The sequence below is a fragment of the Cavia porcellus genome, unplaced genomic scaffold (assembly GCF_034190915.1).
Source record: "Cavia porcellus strain 051 isolate PalLab524CR breed Dunkin Hartley unplaced genomic scaffold, mCavPor4.1 scaffold_17, whole genome shotgun sequence".
Taxonomy (NCBI): Eukaryota; Metazoa; Chordata; class Mammalia; order Rodentia; family Caviidae; genus Cavia; species Cavia porcellus.
The window spans coordinates 67937552-67963335 of NW_026947500.1; the positions used below are offsets into that span (position 1 = coordinate 67937552).

Here is a 25784-nt window from a genome sequence, read left to right on the forward strand (position 1 = left end):
TGAAAATGTACTTTTGTGGCTCAGTGGTACAGCACCGGTCTACTATGCACCAGGGCCCTGGGTTGGTCATTCCTAGCACCAAAAATAGAAACTAGGTTTTATTTTTGTTTTGGTTTGTTGTTGAGACAAGGTCTCACTATGTAGTTTAAGTTAGCTTTGAATTGACTGTGTAGCCCAAACTGGCCTTGAATTTATGGCAGTCCTCCTGCCTCAGCCTTATGAGTGCTGGGATTACAGGCATGCACCACCATGCAAGGCTGAAAGTTGATTTTATTTATTGGATTTCTTACTATAAATTCTGCACCGCCAATACTTTTTTATTTTCTTCTTGGTACTGGGGGATTGAGCCCAGGGCCTTTGCACTGAGGTACATTTTCGTTTTCTTTTAATTTTGAAACAGGGTCTCATTAACTTGCTAATCACAACTTGAGCTTATCCTCCTGCCTCAGCATCCCAATGTAGTGAATTTATAGGGTTATGTGAATGTCATACTGAACTCATGGTTGACTGTGTTGCATTTTCAATTTTATTTGTTGTAATTTTTTTTCAAACACATTTCTGTTATTATTTTTGTGATTTTACTACAGTGGCCTGGGACCACCTATATGACACTTCAAAACACCACCAGTGATATTGGGTATTCTCCAAGGGTTATTTGGAAATGGAACATAATCCCAATAAAGATGTCAAAAGATTTTTATAGAGTTAGGCTTGTGACACCAAAATTGATACGGGGGGAAATTCTGATAGTAACCAAGAAAACCCTGAAAAATGAAAGCAATGATGGCCTACAGATATTAAAAACAAAAACATACTGTTGGCCAGCGCCCATAATCACAGCTACTCCGGAAGCCAAGGCAGGGTGGAAGGCGTGTTTGAGCCCATCTGGAGAAGTTAGGGAGCCGCTGTTTTCAGAATTAAAAATAAATAGAGCTGGGGATACGGCTCAGTACAAAGATCCTGGGTTCAATCCCTAGTATCACAATGAATAATGCCCATAAATAAAAATAATAGAAACATGCTATGAAACCATCATGATTTGGTACTGACAAATCAACAGGAAATACACAAGTGAAATATCTGGAAATAGGCCCAAGAACACAAGGAAACTTACTTTATTTTGGGGTGTGTTTTGTTTTGCAACAAGGTCTTACTATATAACCCTGGCTGACCTGGAACTCATGGAGATCTTTCTGCCTCAGTCTCTGGGGTGCTGGGGGTTACAGGCGTGTGCCAGCACACCCAGCTCACATGGAAATTTAGTTTATAAATGTGCAGTATTTCGGATCGAGGAGGCACAAATGCTCTGTATAGATTAAACTGAAAGGTACTCAAAGAACTGTTTAAACATCTGGGCAAAGAGGAAATTAAATGTACATCTTATACCATAAACAACAATAAACTTCAAGTGGATCAGATATAAAAATGTGAAAAAGAACAAGCTTGTGTGTAGTGTGCTCCAGGGACTCATTGTCCGAGTAAGGAAAAGGATGTGGCCACGAGGTGGCGGTAGCACACGGATTTGATTTGGGCAGCCTTTTGCCAAATTAGCAGGCCGGGAAAACGCTGGTGGCGCGAGGACCTGTTCACCGCAGGGGTGGAGGGGAGCAGAGTCGTCAAAGGGAAGCGGGTCGGCAGCGCTTACCGCGCTAGCTGGGTGATTTTGCGCCCTGGCAGGGAGTTTCTGGGTAAGGAAGCCCTGAAGGGGAGTAGGGACTTGAGGTCTTCGTAGCCGCAGGGTTTGCTGAATGACTAGTAAATGGTCACAATTTGGAGAAATAAACAAGGCAGGCCTACGCAAACGTGTGAGGCCATGTTTCAAACAGCTCACCACGAAGAACTGTGGGGTGAACATTGGTATATAAACATCTCCGGGTCCCCGCTTTCTTGTATATTGGGGTATGTACCAAATGAATGACCGAATCATTTGTTGTTTCACTTTTTGAGGACTTATCACACTGTGTTTTCCAGACCTGCTACATTTTACACCAATAGTACGCAAGGTTTGCAGTTTCATCACATCCTCGCCAACCTTTATTTTCTTTGTTTTTCGGGGACTGATCATCTTTGGGGTAAAGTGATAGATATCACTGGGATAATTTGATTCCAGATCACCTAAGATTTAGTGAGTTGAGCATCTCCTCATGAACTTACGGTCTAGAGTAACTCCTTTTCCATATGTGAATATTTTCGCTTGTTCTTGAATTTGTAGGCGCTCTGCACTCGGTACTCAGCCTCATCAGATATACCTATTATTTGTAAATAGTTTCTCCCATTCGATGAGTTGCCTTCTTACTGTATTACTGATCATTGATGAGCATCATTTCTAATATTAGTAAGATTCATTTATTTGCCTTTTGATGCCTGTACATTTGGTGTCATATTTAAGAGATCATTCCCAAACCCAGTATCAAGTATTTTCTCCTGCTTTTTTTAAAAAGAATTTTATAGCATTAGGTCCTACAAGTAAGTTTTTGATCCATTTTGAGTTAATTTTTTTTTTTTTTTTTTTTTTTTGTCTTTTTCCTTTTTATCGGTACCAGGGATCGAACTCACGACTGCCTGCTTCCAAGGCAGGTGCTTATGCCGCTGAGCTAAATCCCCAGCCCCATTTTGAGTTAATTTTTATATGTACTGTGAGATAAAGTTTCAGCCCCATTCTTTTGTGTAGAAATAGCTATTTTCTCCAGCATCATTTTTCCCTGCCCACAGCTTGATTATGGTGTCACTGGTAAATAAAAAAATCTATGCACTGGGTTGGGGTGTACCTCAGTGGTAGAACACTTACCTAAATGCTCAAGGTTTTGGTTCCATCCCCAGCACCTAAAAAAATGTACAGATTTAAGGGGTGCAGTGTGACAATGTGTACATTCTTAAATGGTTCCCATAAATTCACACATCAGTGACCTCATGTAGTTAGCATGGGTGAGGTGTTAAAGATCCATTGCCTTCGCAAACTCCTAGCATTCGATGCAATGTGATTAATGTCTCCAAGTTGAAAATTAAACATGCAAAATTTATTCATCTTATAACTCAATTTGTTCCTGTTCCTTTTGAGCTACATTTCCCAATTCCCCTCCCCACCATTTACCTGAGAACAACAGGCTACTCTCAGCATCTACGGCCTCAGCTTTTTAAAATCACATATGGGCTGGGGATTTAGCTCAGCAGCACAAGCGCCTGACTGGCAACTGCAAGGTCATGAGTTTGATTCCCGGTACAAAAAAAAAAAAAAGCAAATTTAAAATCACATGTGTACATGAGATTATACAATATCTCTTTTGTTTTTTCCCCCCTATGCTAGCCTTGAATTCAAGTTTGAGAACTTCTTGTCTCAGCCTCCCCAAGTAATGAGATTATAGTCCACCATTGCCTCTGTCCTCTCTGTCTCTGTCTCTGTCTCTCTGTCTCTCTGAGATGGGCCTCAGTATGTTGCCAAGCCTGGTCTCAGATTACTCTTCCACCTCAAGTCACCAAGTACCCACCAGGTGGGTAGCACTGCATGTAACTGATATTTGTCTTTATCTGGCTTATTTGTCTCAGCATAATGTCTTCCAGATTTGTGCATGTTGTCCCAACAGGCAGCGTTTCCTTCTTTAAAGGCTAAGTAATTGTCCAATGTGGCCAGATGGAGTGGTAACTCCTATAACCTCAGCTCACTTGGAAGCTGAGGCAGGAGGATCACAAGTTTAAGGCCAGCCTGAATTGCAGGATCCTGTCTTAAAATTTCAAAAACAGGGCCAATATCTGGACATAGTGGCACATACCTGTAATAGTGGGTACATACCTGTAATCCCAGTACTTGAGGGCAGCATGGGCTACAAAGTGAATTCAAGACCTGCCTGAACTGCATAGTGAAACCCTGCCTCAAAAATACAATAAATAAATAATATAAATCAATCAATCAATAAATAAATAAATAAAAAAGGCCAGTGGTATAGCTCAGAGGCACAGTGCCTCCTGGCAAGCACAAGGTCCTGAGTTCAATTCCTAGTACCAAAAACAAATTTCTTTAAAGGCTGAGAATGTAACTCAGCATTGTAATGCCTGCCTACCATGGAGTGGGCCCTGGATTCAAATCACAGTGCCACCAAAAATCCAGTGTGTGTGTGTCTGCTCATCTGTCAAGGGACATTTAGGTTGCTTCTCTATCTTCTCTGCTGTGAATAATACTAATTTTGGCACAGTAGCACACACTGTTTCCAGTGCTCAGGAGGCTGAGACAGGAGATTGCATGTTTGAGTCCAACCTAGGCAACTTAGTGAGACCCTGTCTCACAATAGAGGAAATTAAACACGGAGGGATTTAACTTGGTGCAAAGGCCTGGATTCAGTCCCCAATACTGGAAAGAAAAGAAAGTCCTGTAGAATGGAAACTGCCTCGCTTGCCTGACAAGCAAAAAGGTTCTCTCCACACTTTTAAAAATTTCTTTCTTTCTTTTTTTTTTTTTTGGTACTGGGGATCAAACTCATGACCTCGGACTTGCCAGGCAGGCACTGAGCTAAATCCTCAGCCCCTCAAAATTTTGAGGAGTTTGGCTATGTTGCCCAGTATACCACCAAAATCCTGAGCTCAGGGACACACCTGCCTCAGCCTTCCATATAGTTTGGATTAAAGGGGTCCAACTGCACCTAGCTCCTCCACTCTGCATTTTTACAACTTCTACAAGGTATGCAAAATTTAAGGAAGTTCTATCGCATTCCTTACGTGCCACATTCCTAGACATGTTTTTAATACCAGCTACTCAGGAGGCTGAGGCAGGAGGATCACATGTGCAAGGCCAGCTTGGACAATTTAGTGAGACCCTGTCCCAAAGTAAAGAATAAAGGGTTTGGGATGGAGCTCAGTAGCAGAGCACCCCTGGGTTTGATCCCAAGTACTGCACCCCTATTATATTCTTTAATTTTATACTAAGAGAAACCTATTCATTCTTTACATTCTTTAGTTTTTGCTGCTCCATTTTCCTAGGTCCTTTTACAAGATGATGTTAGGTATGTTGGTTCTAATAAGAATTTAAATGTGTTGGATGTGGTGATACACGCCTGTGATCCCTGCATTCTTGGAAGGCTGAGGTGGGCTGAGGACATAGCTCAGTGCAAAGGCCCTGGGTTCAGTGCCCAGGGCTGAAAAAAAGTCTTAAGACTGAAACACCTACAGGTGAAGGCTCTTCTCCATTATATCTTGGCACATCAATATTAAGCAGTGGGGAACAACTAAAGAGTTTACCACATTGCTTACTGTATTGTTTAGCTAGAGTTGTCACAAGAAAATGCCACACACCGGGTGACTTAAATTTCTTTAAGTTTTGGAGGTTATAGTTAAATAGAGTAGGGACAGAAGTGGTTTCTTTTAGAAGTCTTGATCTTTTCAAAGAAACTTTCTTTGCTTTGTCCTTTCACCTTGAATCGTCTGTTCCTCCAAAGATGGCTAAACCACATTCAGTTTTTTTTTTTAATTTTAAAGAGGATAAAACCAAGGAAAATAGAACCAATCAAAATAAACTAGTATACGTGATACAGGACTTTAAAACCTTACAAAATCAATAACAGTTACCGTTTTTGTTGTCTTCAAAATAGCTGCAGATACCTTCAGACACAGTGAAAATCAAACAGAACAGAACAGAATAGAAACAATAAAAACAAAATAATGAATGCAATAAAGGACTTCAAGCCAATAGTAAATCCAAAATGGCTGCTGTAATATGTCTTGCTGTCTTTGAAATAGCTGCGCCTGCCATCAGATTTAACATAATCAAACAAAATAAAAGAGAATAAGACCCAACCCAACAAAACACTGAAAATGATATGGTTTCCAGGCGGATCCCTTCCTGGTGAGGCCTGGTTCTCTCCCCCTGCAGTCCACCAATGGCGCTGACCCGGGGAGAGAGGCTTGGGTCTGGCTGTCCCCACTCCAATGGCGGGTGGTGCATGGCGCAGGTTTCTGGGTGGGAATCACCTCTTGGTGAGGCCTGGTTCTGTCCCCGCTGCAGTCTGCAAATGGCATTCACTACACTCAGTTTTATGGAATCAACCATCATATCAGGGAATTGGAAGTTAAAGAGTAAACCAGCTTTCAAGGCTATGAAATTAGGATAGCACAGCAGGAGCCTGGCAGCTAAAACTTCAGCCCGGCTTGGAAGGCTGGTCAGCAAAGACCAGAGCCACAGAAAGAAAAGAAAAATGACAGCAGCTGCAACAACAAAAACCTAGAACTTAAAACTCAAACCTACTAAGGCAGGGAAGTGACACTGCTCTGAAGCCAAGTTAGGATCTTTCCCAGATGATAAGAGGCCAATCCCAAGTGGTGAGGTACTAAAGTAACCTACAGGTACCTTTATTACCATTGTAAAAGTCACACTGCCAGGAGACTTGAGACAGGAATGAGAGCCAGACGTGGTAATGCACACCTGTAATCCTAGTACGCAGGGACTGGAGGAGGAGGTCAGCACAGTTGAGACCAGCCTGGAATGCACGGTGAGAGTATTTAGTCACTTTCTTGTCCTTAGGACAAAACACTCAGTACCCGCAATTTAAAGGAGGAGAAACTCATCTGGCTCACAGTTTTGGTTGGTTCAATCCGTGGCCTGCCGGCCCCAAAGGCAGAAAGGGCATGGTGGCAGGGACCTTTGGGAGTAAGCTGCTCACACGGTGCGGGGGAAGCAGAGGGAGTGGGCATAGCGGGAGGGGAATTACCCTTCAAGGCCCGCAGGGACCCCTGCCTCCTAACAGCACGTTCAGTTACGAACTCATCAGTGCGTTAACACTGACGGGTATTGTTGGGAGTTGTGGAAGCCAGAAATGGACCGAGCTGTAGGGCTTGGGCGTGGCTGTCCTGAGAACAGAGAGCGCCTGGGGTGAGCCAGTGAGGAAGCTGTTTCAGCCAGAGAATACCCAGCCCCATAACATCCTTGAATAGTGGGTTGCTAGGATAGCAGGGTGTCATGTGACATTAAGTGGCTAAAAGGTATGAATAAACCCCTGCAGTGAGTTCCTCTCCCCCTATCCGGAGACGAAGGGCCCACACCAGCTTCCTCTGTGCTTTGCTTTCTCATCCTCCCGCAGTCCTTCACCCAGAGAACCTCAGGGCCATGTGGGTTGCGGCAGAGTATAACATGCTCATTATTCAGTCACTTCCGAAAGCCCTGCTCATGAACTCATGAGAGTTTGGGGCATTTTTTTGTTGTTTTTTGAGACAAGAGCTCACTATGCAGTTAAGGCTGGACTTAAACTCACTATGTGGCCCACACTGGACTTGAACTTGCAGCAATCCTCCTGCCTCAGCTTCCCAAGTGCTGGGATTACAGGTGTGTACCACCATGACTGGCGTTGGAGGACATTAGATTGATTGGTTGATTGGCTGATTGATTTTTGGTACCAGAGGTTGAGCTCACAACCTCGAGCTTGCCAGGCAGGCACTTATGCTGCTGGGCTAAGATTTAAACCATACCTGAGACTCTATTTCAAAAAAGGACATTTAAAAAGTGATAGTAGGGGCTGGGTGTTTAGCTTAGCAGTGTAAGGGTCCGCTTGGCTAAGCACAAGGTTGTGAGTTCAACTCCTAGTACAAAAAGAAAAAAGTTTAGGAGGCTGGTGCTTCAGCTCTGATGGGCCAAAAAGGATGGCCCAGTGCACTGTGAAAGCCCACCTCTCCATGGGATGACATGGAGAGACCAGGTCCCACAGATGACATCACGGCTGTGTGCCTTTTTCATTTATCTGAGTCAGCCTGAGGTTTCTGCCCCTGTGTGCTTCCCCCACCCCTGTGCGTGAGCATAACAATGGGAAATCTTGTTCCTGTGTCACTGAGCTTCTCCCGACTCTTCTGATAAGCCCAAGGCCCACAGAGTCTGCAACACTGCTGCCCTGATACCGTCTTCTTTTTCTTCCTGTGGTGCCAGGAACTGCACCCAGGACCTTGGACATGCTAGGGAAATGCTCTGCCACAAGCAGAACCCTAGCCCTGTTGCTAAACTTTATTATCAGACAGGGTCTCGCTAAGATGGCTCTGAACTTAGGAGCCTCTTACCTGACATGACAGATGTGCCCCACTGTGCCCAGCCAGGTTGAATTTTTATTTTGCTTGTTAACTGAGTGCCAGAGCAAGGTGTGGTGGCACCCGCCTGTCATCCTAGCACTGAGGAGGAGAGAGGACCACTTTGAGTTGAAGGCCAGCCTGGAGTACATAGCAACAAAAATAAACAAAAAGAGTTGAGTGCCTGCTGGGAGTGGCATCACATGCCAGGAATCCCAGGTACTACTCAAATGAGCCTGGACAATTTAAGAGAAATCTTGTCTCAAAATAGAATTTCTTAAAAAGGTTCGAGGAGTTGGGAGTATAGCTCAGTGATAGAACATTGTGAGGCCTAGCTTGTGAGGCCTGGAGTTTGACATGAGGCCTAGCAATACCGCCCTCACCAAGAACCAAACGAAACCAAACCTGGAGGGGCAGCCCAGAGGTGGTAGAGTGGGTGGTATGCACAAAGCCCTTGGTTTAATCCCAGTGCTGCAAATAGAACAAAAAGTCGTGTGTGGTGCTGAGCACCTGTAATCCCAGCCCTTTGGTCAGCTGAGGCAGGATCATAAACTTGAGCCCAGAGGGGAAAAACTTTGTGAGACTCACTATCAAAAAATAAAAAGAGAACCTGTGATGTAGCTCAGTACCAAGGCTCCGGGTTCTACACACAATACTACAAAAAACCAACAAAAAAATAGATGGAGGAAGGGGGTATTTAGCTCAGTGGTGTAAGTGCCTGCCTGGCAAGCACAAGGTTGTGAGTTCGATCCCCAGTAACAAAAAACAAAACAACAACAACAAAAACAGATGGGGGAAATAAAGTTAAACCTGATTACCAGGTAAATGTTCCCCAAATCATTATCAATATGGACTTCTCACCACTGGAAATCAACTCCCTCTCCAAACTAGGTCTTTGTACTGAGCCAAACCCCAGACCCTATTTATTTTGTTTTAGTTTTGTTTGAGACAGGGTCTGCTAAATCACTAAATTGCATGTGGTATTTTTACACAATGGAGAAGTATTCTGTTATGGAGAAAGATACCCTGGAGTCATCTGTAGGAAAATGGGTGAGACCATAAAGTTCAGTGAGATAAATCAGACACGCAAGCTTAAATATCACATGGCTTCTCAAATTATAAATAAAGAGCAAAATAAAAAGAGCTCATAGGAAATAGAAACAGGAAATAGAGATCTTTCTCAAACTGGAATGTGGTCCAGAGATGGAGGAAGAGGGAGGGGTGAGAGAAAGGGGATGAAAAGAGGAATTAAGATGTGTTTTGTGCATGGACCAACTCTACACAAGGAATGTGATGTACACTGCTTACTGCAAGCATGGACATTATGCCCAGTAAGCATACACTAATAAAAAATAAAACACAAGACATCAAAGATAACAAAATAATCCTGAAAATAGTTCAAAGGAAGCCAGAGGGGGAAATGCAGTCGAGGTGTTGGGGGCATAGCACCTCCTTAATATGCAGGAGGCTGTGGGTTGGATCCCCACTACTGACTAAAATAGTGGGCCTGGAGCTGTACCTCAGTGGTACACTGCATGTGCAAAGCCCTGGGATCCATCTCCAGCACTAAAAGATATATAAATATAATACAATCTAAAAATATATATATACAATGTATAAATTTAATAAATATGTAAATAAATATAAAATATAAAATAAACACATAATTTTTAATCTAACAAATAACTTCTTCAAAATACAACATATTCAGAAGCAGAAACACTCTTAGTCCAGTGAATAAATAATGAAGGAATGGTGGAGACAAAAGATGGCGGATAGATAACAGCTGGCCACAGAGGCTCTCTGAGATGGTCAACTTAGAATTCAACTTAATACAGCATGGGGAGCCCCAAACAGAGGGAGATAAATTCTCTCATCCCAAGAAGAAATTAAGGTGAGAAGCAGCAACCAAACATACAGTCCCAGTGCTATTATTGGAACAGCTAAAAGTTCAGTGTTCCTGCAGCAGTGGGTGGCTTACTGAGCGCCTTCCCGCTTCATCTCACTGGAGGTGCAGTTACATTGAGTTCAGGGGTTGGTGAGCTGAACAGAGAGCCGAGTTTGTGGGGTGCCTGCATCAACCTGTGGTGAGTGACGGGAGTGGAGCCATTCCACAGAAAGGGGGGCTCCGGTGGATAACATTCTGGGACTGGGCAGGACTGGCAAGTACAAGGGGCAGCAGTGACTTCAGTCTCTTGTTCCCTTCCCAGACGGGATTGGCGGAGTGAGCCAGGCCTGGGTGATGCGACCTGGCTGAGACCTAATAGGTTATCCAAAATCAAGTCCCTACAGTAGTGGCATCCACTAACTACCCCAACCCAGTGAAGCCTCAGAAGTTTGACTAACCCAGAGAGGAGGGGCCAGCATACGCTGTCCCTGTCTGCAACTCACTATCACACGGTAGTGGGAAGGGTCATCTAGCCAGCATGCTTCAGAAGAATTGTAACCGACAAAGAAAGAAACTGGGGCCTCCTGGAAGAAGCAAAAAAGATGGGAAGAGGAAGCAACTACAAAAAGCCCCCAGGTCCCATCCCTGTGAATATTGACCCAGGACAGGTAAATACAAAGGAGAATGAGAACAGCAAACATGCAATATCAGACATGACACCAGTGGACATAAAGAGATATCTTTGGGACCTCATAGACAAGTTCAAAAGTGAATTATTTAGCCAAGTAAAGCAAGATATAAGAAGAGTAATAAAAGAGATACTAAGCACCCCTCAAGCAGACACAGACAGAAGAAGAGAGGAACTCAAACAAAGGAGAGAACCATTTGATGAAGAATATAAAGAAAATATAGAATACATGAAGCAGATTGAAAGAGACTACCAAGAAATTAAAAACTCTATGGAAAGATGGCAAATCAGCTTGAGAGAAACTAAGGATAGATTATCCAAACTGGAGGACAGTTTTGCAATGTGGGATTATGAAAGGGAAAACTTTTTAAAATAACAAGGAAACAAGCAGTAACAATACAAAGGCTAGAAGCTGACAAGAGGATCTATAACTTGAGAATAAAGAATATGAATGAAGAAGCAGGGGTACAAACAAAGGAACTACAAAGGCTATTCACAGAAATAATTAAGGAAAACTTCCCAAACATAGGAAAAGGAAATGATATTCAGATATATGAGGCACATAGAACTCCAGCAACCTACAACCAAAACAGAGCTACACCCAGGCATACAATAATCAAGATCACAGAAATTCAATATAAGAGCAGAATATTAAAAGCTGTTAGAGACAAGAAACAGATCACCTATAAAGGAAGGCCCATCAGAATAACAGCAGTCTTCTTGACACAGACCATCAAGTCAAGAAGAGCCTGGAGTGAAATATTCCAAGCCCTGAAAGAAAATAACCACCAACCCAGATTGATATACCCTGCTAAACTGTCTCTAGAAATTAATGGAGAAACAAGATGTTTCCAAGACAAAGAGGAACTTGGGAAATTCGCAACCAGCAGTCCAACTCTACAGAGAATACTGCAGGGCATTCTAGAGATAGAGAAAAGTACTAGGATTCCAGGAACAGTGGTAGAGAGGCCTCAATGAATGGAGCAGAAATCAGAATAAGAAAATAAGTAGACAACTGATGGCAAAAAAAGAGCATAACAGAAATGAGGCAGAGAAGATTTATTCAAAACTGTTATGATTGATAGTATCAAGTCTGAGAGTATAGGTAACTACACTGAAGATGACAAGCCTCTACGATACATATTCTGTTTTGATAATGGCCAGTTTTTTAAGTTCTATAATACATACAAAGTTGTGTTTTTATTAATACTGTTATGTATTGACATATTCAATTATACTATGTCTGATGATATAGCCAATTCTATTGGAGATAACAAGAAACAACACAGCAAAACTTCCGGGAGAATATGGCGGACAGATAACAGCAACTACCGGAGGCTCTCTGAAAGACTCGGCTCAGAAGCCAGGAATGGTGCGGACTAAGGAGACATAAGCAGGTGGAGATATGCTCTGCTGACTCAGGAACAAACTGGGCTGAGAGAAACCAACTTGGAATGCAGTCCTGGTGCTAAAACAGGAACAGAAAAGCCTCGGTGTGGAGGCTCGACCCCGGCGCCATTGTAAGCCGCGATTTGGGTTTCCCGCCGCGCGGCGGCTGGCTGCCTCTACAGTGGCTCGGCAAGGAGAGAGACGCGCAGAAGCTCTGAGAACGGCAATCTGCAAACGGCAGGGAGGCGTGCACTGACTTGTGGTGAGGTGAGTGAGAGAAACTGACACTCTACCACAGTTTGACTCCAGCAGAGGACTTTCTGGGCCCGAGCAGTCCTGCGGGAGCACGGCACGGTGGCGACTCCAGCCACACATCCCCCTCTCGGGCTGGATTGGTGAAAAGTGCCTGGCCTGCGTGACGCTGCTGGCGGACCTGGTAGGCTGTCCCAACCCAGATCCCAGAGCCTGACGGTGGCCGGGAGGGGAGACGCGTAGGCTGCCTGGTCCGTAACTCCCTGGTGCGCAGCGGTGAGCGGGAACACCTAACTGGTGCAATTCGATCAGGCTGTGGCTGACTGGGAGAGAAGCTGGGCCTCTTATATAAGCTTGCATATATAAGGAACAGAGAAGAAGAGGCAGCATGGGAAGAGGCAGCAACAAGAAAGGCTCCTCGGCCCCCAATTCTGAGAAACAGGCAATAGCAGACACTGCACCAATACACATAAGGCGCCATATAGAGAGCCTCATAGACCAATTCAGGAATGAAGTTATCAATGACCTGAAGCTAGAAGTATGCAGAATAGTTAGAGAAATGCTAAGTACCACCCAAGAAAAAACAGGTGGTGGAATGGAAGAACAGAAAAAAAGGGGAGAATTGTTTGATGGAGAAAACAGAGAAAGCATAGAATATGTGAAGCAGGTTCAAAGGGACTACCAAGATACTAAGAAGTCTATCGAAGACTGGCATAACAGCTTGAAAGAAACTAAGGACAGACTATCTGAACTGGAGGGCAGACTTGTAATATGGGAGAATGAAATGAAAAACTTCTTAAAAATAACAAAGAAACAAACAGCAATAATACAAAGACAAGAAGATGATAAGAGGATCCATAACTTAAGGATTAAGAACATAAAAGAAGAAGTAGGGACACAAACAAGTGAACTACAAAAGCTACTCACAGAAATAATCCAGGAGAATTTTCCTAATTTAGCAAAAGGTAAAGATACTCAGATGTATGAGGCATACAGGACCCCAGCTACCTACAACCCAAACAGAGCTACACCCAGGCATATAATAATAAAAATTCCAGAAATTCAATACAAGAACAGAATATTAAAAGCTGTCAGAGACAAGAAACAGACCACTTACAAGGGAACACCCATCAGAATTACAGCAGATTTCTCTGCACAAACCATCAAATCACGAAGAGCGTGGGGGGAAATAATTCAAGCTTTGAAAGATAATAATCTCCAGCCAAGATTGAGATATCCTGCACAACTGTCCCTGGAAATTGATGGAAAAACAAGGTGCTTCCAGGATAAAGAGGAACTGGGGGAATTTGCAACCACCAATTCAACTCTACAGAGAGTATTGCAGGATATTCTAAAAAAAGAAAAATACAAAGAATCCAGAAATAATGGCAGAGAGGCCACAACGAATGGAGCAGAGAACAAAATGAAGAAGACAAACTGACAGCTACTGACAGAAAAAGAGCTCAACAGAAATGAGGCAGAGAAGATTGGATGATAGGAACCGCTATTTTGGAGAAAATGACATCTTAATAGGTAATACTGATTTAGTATCATCTTGTTTTGAAGTCTCATCTAGCTTTTGTCCTTCTGTCTCCAATGGTCTAAATAGGCTGTATCTTATTGGATTTTATTATGTACGATAGTATAAGCAAAAACCTTTTAAAGACAAGGAGATTATACAGAAACCATTGTTCATTTTCTGTTAGTCGATTCTAAATACTCTGTAATGCTGTCATTCTCTTGAATGGTTTTACATTGTTTTGATATACTTAATGCTACAGTATACGAAGTTGTACTCAAGGATTTCAAAGAAAGAGACAATATGGTACCTACTTTTAGGTTAGGATTATCTGATGGTGAAACACTACTCTGCTTAAATGGTTATGTTTTGATCTGCGCTGTTTTGTTGTTATGCCCTCTTTTATCTCAATCTCCACTCCATTATTTACTTTTTTATCTTTATCCTTTTAATTAAAGGAAAAAAATAGCAGGATATATTATAGTAACCCACTTTGACTTTTCATTACCTTGATTTAAAGCCCTGTATTACTCTCACCATCTGGTTTTAAACTGATGTTCCCCTATTCTGTTTTGCTGGATAGTATCAGGTTCGAAAGTTTAGGCATCAGCTGTGAAGATAATGAGATTCATTATGACACCCATTCTTGTTGACTTTTATCTACTTTTGAAGACCTACAATGTCTCCAATGATTTGGTTTTGTCAGTTTTATTCTTTACTGTTTTGTTCAATTGTACTATAACTAACGATATAGGCAATTCTATTAGAGATAGCGGGAGGCATTATGGTAACCATTGTTGATCACCTTGTATTATGTTTTTACATTATCTATTATGTCCACCCTTTTGACTTGACCGATTCTGTTCTGTTATGTCACATTTGGTTTTACTCTCTTCCAAAAAAGCAATAAGAACCGTGGGAGCAATGTAATCCAAAATGTGTAATACTCATTGTACAAAAGAGAGGAAAAGAAAGTGCTCTAAACTATATAACTGCATGCATATTTAAGTGTATAAGATAGAAAATGATATCACAGAGTTTTATTGGATCATTGAACAGAACTGTTTGCAGTATCATTGTTGGAATGTCCACTCTACAAGCTTTAATTTTGTGACTTGAACAATTATTTCTAAGATGGCAATATGTAATCCATTAACTAGTGATTTCCTACTGTTCTTTTTTTTCTGTAAATCTGTATAACTTGTACCCTTTCACTGTTTTTTTCTTTTCTCCTTAAATAAAATTAAAAAAAAAAAAAAAGAAACAACACAGGAACCATGGTAGAACTCGTTGTACAATGGTCTTATATGGTTTTTTTCATTTCATGCATTTATAGGAATATGTTTTTTTGTCTTGCTTTGTTTTGTTTCTCCCTCTAATATAGAGAGGACAGAAATACATGTTAAGACTCATGCATGTGTGGAATCTATAAACAGTTTATGAGAACTGACCTTATGAAATGAACAGATACTTTGAAGAAAAAGAGACACTAAATACTCAGTGCTATCCTGGAGTGTCATAATGTGAAACTCAGCAATAGTATTATTTTTTTGCTCAGAGTGATATTAGCCTGCTTGGGTTTGTTCAATGTTAATATAATTAAAGATATGGAAAACTTCATGTATGTTTAAGTGTATAGGATTGATAACCATATTTCTAAGTTTTGTTGGATAGTTGGACAGAACTGGTTGCAGTCTCACTGTTTGAATCCCTACTTTATATGCTCCACTTTAGTATCTTGAATAAACTATTTGTAAGAGGACAATCTGTAATAATCAACTAGTGATTTCTTACTGTTTATTTTTTTCTTTGAAATTTGTATTATTTCTACTCGTTTTCTGTTTTGTTTTGTCTTTCTTTAAATTAAATTTAAAAAAAAAGACACTACAGTACCCAGTGCTGATCCCAGAGTGTCATGATGTGAAATCCAGCAATACTATTATTCTTTGTTCAAAATGATTTTAACCTGCTTTAGTTTGTTTAATCTAAACATAAACGAAGATATAGATAACTGCATGCATGTTTAAGTGTATAAGACTGACAACCATGTTACTAAGTTTTTGTTGGACAGTTGAATAGAACTGTTTGCAGTCTCACTGTTTGTATTCACACTTTACATGTTCCATTTTTGTATCTTGAACAACTATTTGTAAAACGACAATATGTAAACATAAACTAGTGATTTCTGTTTATTTTTTTCTCTGAACGTATGTATTATTCTACCTATTTTCTGTTTTGTTTAGTCTTTCTTTAAATAAAATTTAAAAAATAAAAATAATAAAAATAAATACAACATATTCAATTAACAGACTATCTGTGAGGTTTTGACAGAAAGAGCACAAAATTGAGGCCAGCCTGGGTGATTTAGCCACTCAATGAGACCTGTTTCAATTTTAAAAAAACAACTGGGTCAGCCCCCAAAGCATGGTGACACACACCAGTAATCCCAGTACATAGGAGGCTATGGCAGGAGGATTGTCACAAGTTTGAGATCAGCCTGGGTTACATACTGAATTCAGGGCCACACTCCACTCCAAAGCAAAACCCTGTCCCAAAAAGAAAAAAAAAAGATCTGGGGATTTAGCTTAGTGCAAAGGCCCTGGGTTCAATCCCCAGCATCACAAAATAAAGAAAAAAAGATTTTATTTCACTGATTGTATTTGTGTGTATAATTATACAAAGTGAATTCACTGATGAAGATCAGGATGGGAGTTTGGGGTTATTTTAAAGTACTAAATCTGTTTGTGAAATAGCATAATTTCATGAGTGTGAAATGTCATGTTGAGTATTATGACACATTTGAAGGATATACCACACTCTGTAGCTTCCCAGGACTTCTGTGATAATTTCAGACATCAAAATTTTTTTGAACTAATGAAAGATTTCCTACAAGTACTCCTAGAAGGCTTCTCGGCAGTCTGACTTCTTACACACCCTCTATGACACGGAAACTTAATGTGCATTCTGACTTTCCTTGTTTAGTTTTTGTAGTTTTGAGGAATGGCCCAGAGTCTTTACACTGAGCTACATTCTTAGTTTTTTCTTTCTTTTCTTTTCTTTCTTTTTTTTTAAAATGTAGCCCTCTTTTTTAATTTTGAAGCTAGTTAAATACAATAGAACAAATCCAATCAAGGCAATTCAGTGAAACTGGCCCAGAACTTCACAGCAGGTTATTGGGATAACAGTAATAGATGCCATAGTATATCTCGTTATCTTCACGATAGCTGTCCATTCAATCAGGTATAGCAAAATCACAGCAAATACAGAACACTACAAAACCTATCAAAACAGAACACTGAATAGAGCAAGACAATTAATCAGTACAAAGCAAAACAGTGAAAACAATATTTGCCTTCAAAGAGAAGATAGAAAGAAATCCCCCACATTTGCTATATTGCATGTGGTCATCCTCCCAAGAGATGCTCAGATCTCTGGCTGCTAGGTGCTAATGGCGGGTCGGGGGTGTTTGATTCTCAGCCCCCGCATTGGTAGGCTTATGGGAGACGCTGACTGGTGCAGGACTGCTTACCAGGAAGGTGGGCAGGTTGCTTTCTTGCTCAGCTCCGTAAGTTCCAACGTGGCTGGATCTCAGGAGATGCTGACTGGTTCTCTCTGTGTAGCCCTCTTAATCTATTTTTTTTTTGGTGGTCTTGCAGTACCACCAAGTTGCCAGACTGCTGGACTTGAAGCTGAAATCTGCCTGCCCTCAGCCTGCTATAGTGCTGGGTTTAAGGCATGTGCCACCATGCCCATCTCTTTATTTTCATATAATCTATCACTAGGTGGCTTGGGTGTAAATATTCAGATGCATTGAATACTTAAAGATCCTTTATTACTTCCTTCCAATTCAAAGACTTTCTCTCCTATGTGATTTCTTCCCTGCTAAGAAATACTTGAGAACTCAATGTGCTTCTCCCACTCATCACTTCTCTTTTGTGTGGCTTTGCATGTGATATTTTTTTCTGCAATGGTGTCTCACAATGTTGTTCAGGCTAGACTCAAACTCTAGCTCTTCCTATTTCAACCTTTGGAGTAGCTAGAATGGTACACACCACCACTCCTGATCTTGCACACAAATACTAAGGTTTTGGAGCATCTAAAGGTTTTCCTGTATTACTTCCTGTAGTCATTTTCTATAGCTGATAAAATACCACACTAGGTAGCTGAAACAACAAATTTATTTCTTCATGGCTATGGAAGCTGGAAGCAAAAGATCAGTTTGCTTAGTTGGTTTCCTCTGGAAGCCTTTTGTTTTTTTTTTTTTTTTTTTTGGTTGATCTTTTAGCACTGGGAATTGAATTTTTAGGGACTTTGCATTGAGCTATATCTCACTCAATTGCTAAATTGCCCAGGTTAGGCTCAAACTTACAATCCTCTTGTCTCAGTCTCCCAGAATGCTAGTATTACATGCATGCACCATCCCATCCAGCCAGAAGGCCTTAGTAGAAGTCTATTCTAGCCATCCATCTCTTTTTGCAGACAGCCATCTCAGAAATTCACATGATCTTCTGTATACCTGCCTGAGGGGTCAGCACTAACTCATCTTACTTTTGGTGGGGAGGATGTGGTCTTGCTATGTTTTCCATAGTAGCCTTGCACTCACGATTCTCATGTTTCTGCCTACGAGGTAACTGGGCCCATAGGTATAGATGTACACCACTGCGCCTGGCTGCTAAATATGTTTGTTTTTATTTTATTAATTTTAAATAGAATAAAACCAAACAAAATAAAAAAGAATAAAGCTAATCATAACATAACAAGGAAAGCAATACAGAACTTCAAAACAAGATAATAGGAAATCAACAATGGCTACCCTAATGTCTCTTGTTTTCTTGAAAGTAGCTGTCCATACCATCAGACATAATAAAAATCAAACAAAACAAAATAGAACAAACCAATCAAAAGAATGAAAGTATATTTTAAAGAGAATAAAATCAAACAAAATAAAACAGAATAAAGCCAGTCAAAACAAAACAATGAAAATGAGACAGGACTTCCAAACAGGATAATCCTAATAATAGGAAACCAAGAATGGCTCTCATAACGCCTCTTATTATCTTCAAACTTGCTGCCAAACTATCAGACATAATAAAATCAAACAAAACAGGACCAGAATAAAACCACTCAAAACAGAACATTGAATCAAACAAAACAGTAAAATGGAACAAAACAAAATAGAGAACAATATTTGATTTCAAAAACAAGACAGAAGGAAATTCCTTATACTTACACATTGCATGTTACTATCCTCTTAATAGATGTTCAGACTACCAGCCTCATGTCTGCAAAGTCAATCAAACAACATTAAGTTGTTTTTGTACTCAGTTGCTATCAGAGTCTGTGTTCCTCTGAATCAGCTGGTTGCTTATGGTGGGAGGGTGGCCAGAGGTCGGTGTTCTGGTCTCCCAGCCTGCATGCCTGTTGGTTCACCGGAATGGCAAATTGGCTTGTTTCTTCTCCTGGGCACCCCATGGCCTGTACCAGCCATGGGAAGGGCAAACTGGCCTCTTTTACTCCCTACTACATAAGTTTGATGTAACTTCTGTTCAGTGTGGGTCCATTCACTTCTTCAGGGTAAAGTGGAGTAAGTGAGGGCTTTCTCGTATCCCTTACCACGTATAAGGGTTCTTGCCCTGAGTCCTTTCGTGTCTTCAAAGTGAACAAGGATGACTCTAGGCCTTCCCACTGACATTTATAGGGTTTCTCTTCAATGGGAGTTCTTTCATGAATTCTAAAAGAGCTGGAACATATAAAATTTTTCCACACTTCTTACATGTAAAGGGCTTCTCTCCAGTGTGAGTTCTTTCGTGTATATGAGATGAGCTGGAATGACTGAAGGCTTCCCCATACTGTTTACACTCACAGTGTGGATTCACATGTGAATTCTAAGGGGTGGCATTAAAAACCTTCCCACATTCCTTAAATGTGTAGGATTCTTGGGTATGGTGAATTTGATGTGATTTTTAAGATCTGAGGGATGACCATATACTTTCCCACATATCTTACACTCACAAGCCTTCTCCTCAGTGTGAGTTCTTAAATGTCTACTAAGAGTTGAAGAAATAGCAAAGGCTTTCCCACAATTGGCACATGCACAAGCTTCTCTCCTGTGTGAGTTCTTATATGTTGAATAAGACACGAGGTTGTAAGGAAGGTTTTCCCGCACTCCTTCCATTCACAGGGCTTGTCTGCACTGTGAGATGGCAGATGAATACTAAGCCTGAGTGCCGAGTGAAGGCTTTCCCACATAGCTTACACATGTACGGTTTCTGTCCAGTGTGAGTTCTTCCATGTATTTGAAATGAATTAGAATAATTGAAGGCTTTTCCATATTCCTTACATTCGTAGGGTTTCTCTCCAGTGTGAGTTCAGGTGGATATTTAGATATGCATTTCCTACATTCCTTCCATTTATAAGGGTTTTTTGCACTGAGTGTTTCTATAAAGCACAGGAAAACTTGCAGAGTTTATAAAACTTCTCCCATATTCCTTCGATTCATAAAGTTTATCTCCACCATGAATTCCTAATGTACTTGAAGCTATGACTCATTAACAAAGGATTTCCCACAGTCTCTGCAGTCAAAGGAGTTCTCCTGTGTGCTAGTTTTCTGGTAAACAGCGTTTGGTGACATGCAGATTTCTCCACTCTGATTAAAAGTAGAAATTTCTCTCCAGTAGAGGTTTCCTGTTGAACAGTCAGGAAATCTTTTCCATGCTGATAACGTCGTAACTGTTTCCTACACTTTGAGTTTCTGTGTGTGTCTTAAGGAACGTGTAGTCACTGAAGAATTCCTCATATGGCTTCCAGTCACAGCGTTCTCTCTGACAGTTTCCTGCCTGTTGGTAAAGAGGGATGAATGATGAATAAAGGATTTTCTGAGACAAATTAATAGATACCGCCCCTCTGATGGTGGAAACTGGTGATGATGGTGATGATTGCCATTGCAATTACATGCATACAGTTCCTGTTCTCCCAGTGTATTTCATGTGGTATAATCAAACCTTGACTCCAAAATGCTGTGCCAACAATTCTAATCTTGAAAAGATTCCTGTAGAGTTTCAAGAAACAGTTTTTAAGACAAGGTATTTGACAAGGTATTTAACAAGGCATTAGACAAGGTATTAGACAAGATATTTAACCTCCAAGGCTCAATGTAAAATGAGTGTGAAAAATGAACCTCTCTCAAAGTTTTATTTTTTTTTAAAGCTAAAAGTGAAAATGTGCACTGGTGGGAACGCTGAAACACCACCTTTCACAAAGGCTTGGGGACTGCCAAACTTACAACATCCAGAAAAATCTCTTCAGAGATAGTATTCCCTTTGTGTGTACTGCTCTCAAATATCTCTTTATTTTTGATGAAATAATGTGGTGTAATTCTTGATTTTCTTTGAGGAAGATAAGAAACACCTCTTCTTATTCTTGTCATCTGTATCCCATTGGATATGTGACCCCTCAAGAATTCTTGCTGCAGTCCTGAGAATTTCATTTTAAGTTCCATTTCCCATTCTGAAACAAAACATAAAAACAAATGGAAGAGGCTGGAGGCAGAAATGAAAAACTAAAAGAATTTTAAAGGATAAGGTTCACCTGTATTTGCTGGAAAAAGCAGAAAAATATTTGAGGTTTGGGACTTGGCTGAAAATTTGGCAAAGGAAAGGACATTGGTGGGAATTTTAATATCAAACACTGACTCAATAAAATTGATAGTGGGCAGAAAGAAAACACCAGGGAAGGAAAAGAGAAAATTTCTAGAAAAAGAGTATACATCAAAGCAACAAACTAAGCCAAAGTTAGCACCCTATATAATCCTAGCACTCTGGAGGCTGAGACAGGAGCGTTGCTCAGAGTTCAAGGCCAGCCTTGGGATATACTGTGAATTTAAGACCCTCTTGAACTACACAGCAAGACCCTGTCTCAAATGGCACAATGCCTGCCTAACAAGGTCCTTTCAATCCCTGGCACCAAAAAAAGGAAACAGAATAGAACAGAAAAGTGATAAACTGAAAGGTTTTGAGTTTAAGTAAAGGAATAGTGAAACTGAAGATCTCCTACCTTTTGAGAAAAATGGACTCAACCTTATGACAAAGTATATCTTCTGAAGTCTCCCCACTTTAGTTGTAACCATGTTAAGTTTCTCATTAACTAAGTTTTTTTTTCATGAACACTCACCATGGAGAATTCTTCTCTGACCTCCCTTAACTTTTCTCCTTGTTCCAACCAAGAGATCAGACTGGGCTTGATGACCAGACATCCTGTTTAGAGAGAGGCAGATTGGTAGAAAAGCTTCTATGACAGATAAGAAAACTTCAAATATTGTCTCCGTCTGAGCCTTAAATGTTTGCTTACTTCTATCTTTTAAAATCCAAATTTGGTCTTGTACATACAGTTCCTAAGCACTGAAGCTTTACTTTTATTCAAATAGGAAATAAAGGAAACACAGCAGAGACCATTGTTTCCCTGGGGAAACAACTCTACCAGTAGGTCTCAAATACTGTGTATCAGACTCATTGAAAAAACCTATTGTCACACAGGGATGCAGCTTCATACCGATCCTTTCTCCTCTCCCTTGACCTCCTCCTTCCCTTTGTGACACTTGAGACTGAACCCAGGGAGCCCTGAGCTACATCTCCAGTCTTTTTTATTTTATTTACTAAATTGCTCAGGCTAAGCTCCAATTTGCAATCCTTCTGCCTCTGCCTCCCGAGTAGCTGGCATTACAAGCATATGCCCCCCTCATATCCAAGTTTCTGATTTGGCAAATTGGAGGCGGAGAAGGGAGACACCCATCCAACAGACTGACAGCATAATTACTGATCATGCACATTTGGAGAACCACCACAGTAAATTAAAATCTACTTAGGTTGGAACTATGTCTCTTAAATCACCAATATCAACTTAGTAGAATGACTGTAATCCTGCCTCCTGCGGCCAGGTTCTGCTGGTTTTCTAGCATCACATCACTGTACAGCTGTCTCTGGGTGGGGTCCATAAAGCCCACTCTCCTGGGTGAAGTCCACAGCCGCATCTTCGAAGCTCACTGACTCCTGTATCATCACACAGGCTGGTGTGAGCCAAGGAACCTATGCACCCTTGTTCACAGGAGAACGAGGAAGTGAGACCAAGGACTACCCCTGGTTCCAAGGTCTCCAGTGACCTACACGGGAATTTAGTGATTCTAGAAAGTCCTCTCTTCAAACTCAAGGACTCCAAATCGCAAGTCACAAGTCAAGACCAATTAGTAATTCCCAAAATACCCCGATAATTTTCAAGTTACTATCTCACATGGAAAGTTCCATTCCCTAAAGAAATTTAAGTGGAAATTCAATCCTTGAGTGAGGCTCCATTTCCTTTAAAAGGCTCTGGAAACAATTTTTTTTTTTTTTTTTGGTGTGTGTCTGGTTGTTAGGGAAATATGTCTACCTGGGAGATGTAAGTATGCTGTTTTGGAGAAAGATGTATTTTCTTTTTACCTGAAAAAAAATTTGTCAGGCAGTCAGCTACCACCCTTTCTGCTGCTGCCTTTTCTTCCCAAAGGCAGATGGGGCCCTTAGAAAGAAGACCTCAAGGAAAAGAAAGAAGACACAAGAACTCAGACTTGACCACAATTCCCATGTTCACATATATAGAAGTCATTTCATTCTAATAGAAAAATCCCACATAATCCAACACAATGAACACTCAAACATACACACACACACATACAATGCCGATCACTAGAGTATCCTGTCTCAACAAGAGCCAGAAAACTAGATGGTGAGCCGAGCAGCTTACCTGGGTAAGTATTAACAGTCTTGTTTTACAGATAAACTTGTGCCCTGAGAAATGTGACTTACAATGATATGACTCATGAAGGAGACTGTGCAGCCTGTCTTCCCAAGACAAGGAGAACAGAAGATTTATAGATAGTCTTCTCTGCTCCGCTTCACTGTCTCCTACATGAACCAGTAATGTGTATTCAGGCCACAACAACTGGAATCCACAGTTCTGTTTGGGGAACCTAGTGCAGTATGACTGCTAATCCTGATATGTCAGCTTCACTGGATTAAGAAAGGCCTAGCAGGTTAGAAAGCATATTTCTGGGTGTGTCTGGGTAGGTCGTGGAGGCATGCGCTTAGATCCTCTATATATCCCCGCCCATTCCTCTTTGACACTTCTTTCTCCTTCCCTGCCACCCATGCCAAGCAAGAACTAACCAGCTTTGTTGCACCAGGCCCTTTACCATGATGTGTCTGCTGGAAGCTGTTGACCACAGACTAAATCTCCTGCAACTCTGGGCTGAAGGAAGCCTTTCCTACTTTAACCAGTGGGTGTCAGCTACTGTCTCAGCCACAAGAAAATCGGTTAATACAGAAAACTGGTACCGCATGGTTTGTGGCTGTCACTGTACTTGGTCATGTGGTTTGTGCCCTGAGATAGACCTTGGGAACTGGCTTTTGGGAAGTTTGGAAAAGTTTGGAGATGCAAGCTAGAGAAACCCTAGAGCCCAGGGAACAGAACTGTGCAGGGTGACTGTGGTCAGAGCTCAGAAGACCAGATGCTCATAGGGATGGGGAGTAAAGCCCAGATTCAGAAGGTTTCAGACAGGAACAAAGAATTTGCTGATTCGGGCTACAGGACACGTGTATTACATGCTGTGTGCATTTTGCTCACATCCTGACACTTTGCAAGACACTGAAACTAAGTGGTTGTCTAATGAATCTGGTGGGAGGAGTTTCAATGCAGCCTAACATTCTGAGTGTGACAAGAATATTGTTGGCTGCTCTTGGCCATATTTATAATGAAAATCAGGGGCAAAAGGTAGAGTAGAAAAACTTGGAAAATTTTGGCCCAGAAGGAACCATGTATGAAGTGGAACCAACAGAGGTCTGACTGCTAAAAAGATTAGTAGTATTAAGAAGAAATTAGCAGGAACCAACTAGCCTGCTTTTCTGGTAAGGCATGCAAACCATGCGGGGGCCAGAAAGAGAAAAATCAATGCCTTCTGTGAGCCTACTGGAGCGTGGGCTGAGAATCAATCCCGAACCCTCCCACGCCCCGGCCCCTCATCCCCATAAGCAACAGGCTGCTTCGGAGGACAGACTGTTGATAGAAACTGAGATTTAAAAAAAGCAACTGAATGCTTGTATTGTTTGATTGATTTTGCAGGACTGGGGCCAGCAGTCTGAGCATCTATTGGGAGGATGACAGCATGCAATATAGCAAAAATGGGGGATTCCCTTCTGTTTTGAAGTCCAATATTATTCTCACTGTTTTGTCTTGTTCTGATTAATTATTTTGCTTTATTCAGTGTTCTGTTTTGATTGGTTTTATTTTGTTTTGTTTTGATTTTGCTATATCTCATGGAATGCACAACTACTGTATAGATAGCAAGATATATTATGGTAGCTATTGTTGTTTTCCTAGTATCTTGATTTGAAATTCTGTACCTATTTCACTGCTTTGTTTCAACTGGCTTTGTTGTTTTGTTTTGTTGGATTTTATTATCTTTAAAATTAAAAAAAAATCACCAAAATGGGAGAAAAAACAAATTATGTACTTTGTGCAGCGACAAGAAATATGTCTTGAGGGCATCTCAGGAATTAGCAAGACTCTATCCACTGCATACTCAAGAGTGCAAAAGTGGCAACCTTTTATTCGAAGAAAGTGTCTCTAGAGGCCTTGCTCAAGAAATACCTTGAGGTTGTCAAAACCCTCTTTATTCCCATCCTAGGGCCACACAGACAAGGAACCATGACTATGTCATGTCATGATCCACAAAGCAGGAGTATAAATATAGGGACCTGGTAGTCACCAAGATGAAGAGTTATCCATACTGACCAGCCTGGATTGACAAGATGCCCAACAGTTAACAATATGAAGTCCTCTTAGGGAACCACTAGATGGCATTCCTGGGACCCAAAGACTTGTTGCCTCACAAGGAATCAAAGAAAAGTCTGACAACCCAAAGAAAAGGAAAGGCTCAGCAAGATCAAGAAACACCCTGTTATTAAGGCTCCTGGCTACTAGTGCTCCCAGAA

The 25784-nt window shown here is 41.1% G+C and overlaps 1 protein-coding gene across 6 annotated transcripts in view; it reads right to left on the minus strand.

The window, feature by feature from the left end:
• The window catches only part of LOC100722201 (zinc finger protein 26-like), a 97877-nt gene that overhangs the window by 44689 nt on the left and 27404 nt on the right, over window positions 1-25784 (minus strand). For 2 of the 6 annotated variants that reach the window (XM_063228599.1, XM_063228605.1), the window contains 4 exons: window positions 23238-23327; window positions 21937-22019; window positions 21050-21273; window positions 18998-20603 (listed from right to left, as the gene is read on the minus strand). The gene's annotated coding sequence lies outside the window, so the exon portion shown is untranslated. Of the gene's footprint in view, window positions 1-18997; window positions 20604-21049; window positions 21274-21936; window positions 22020-23237; window positions 23328-25784 lie in introns of those variants that run through there. The other 4 variants (XM_063228600.1, XM_063228601.1, XM_063228602.1 and 1 more) reach the window with 4 other exon arrangements.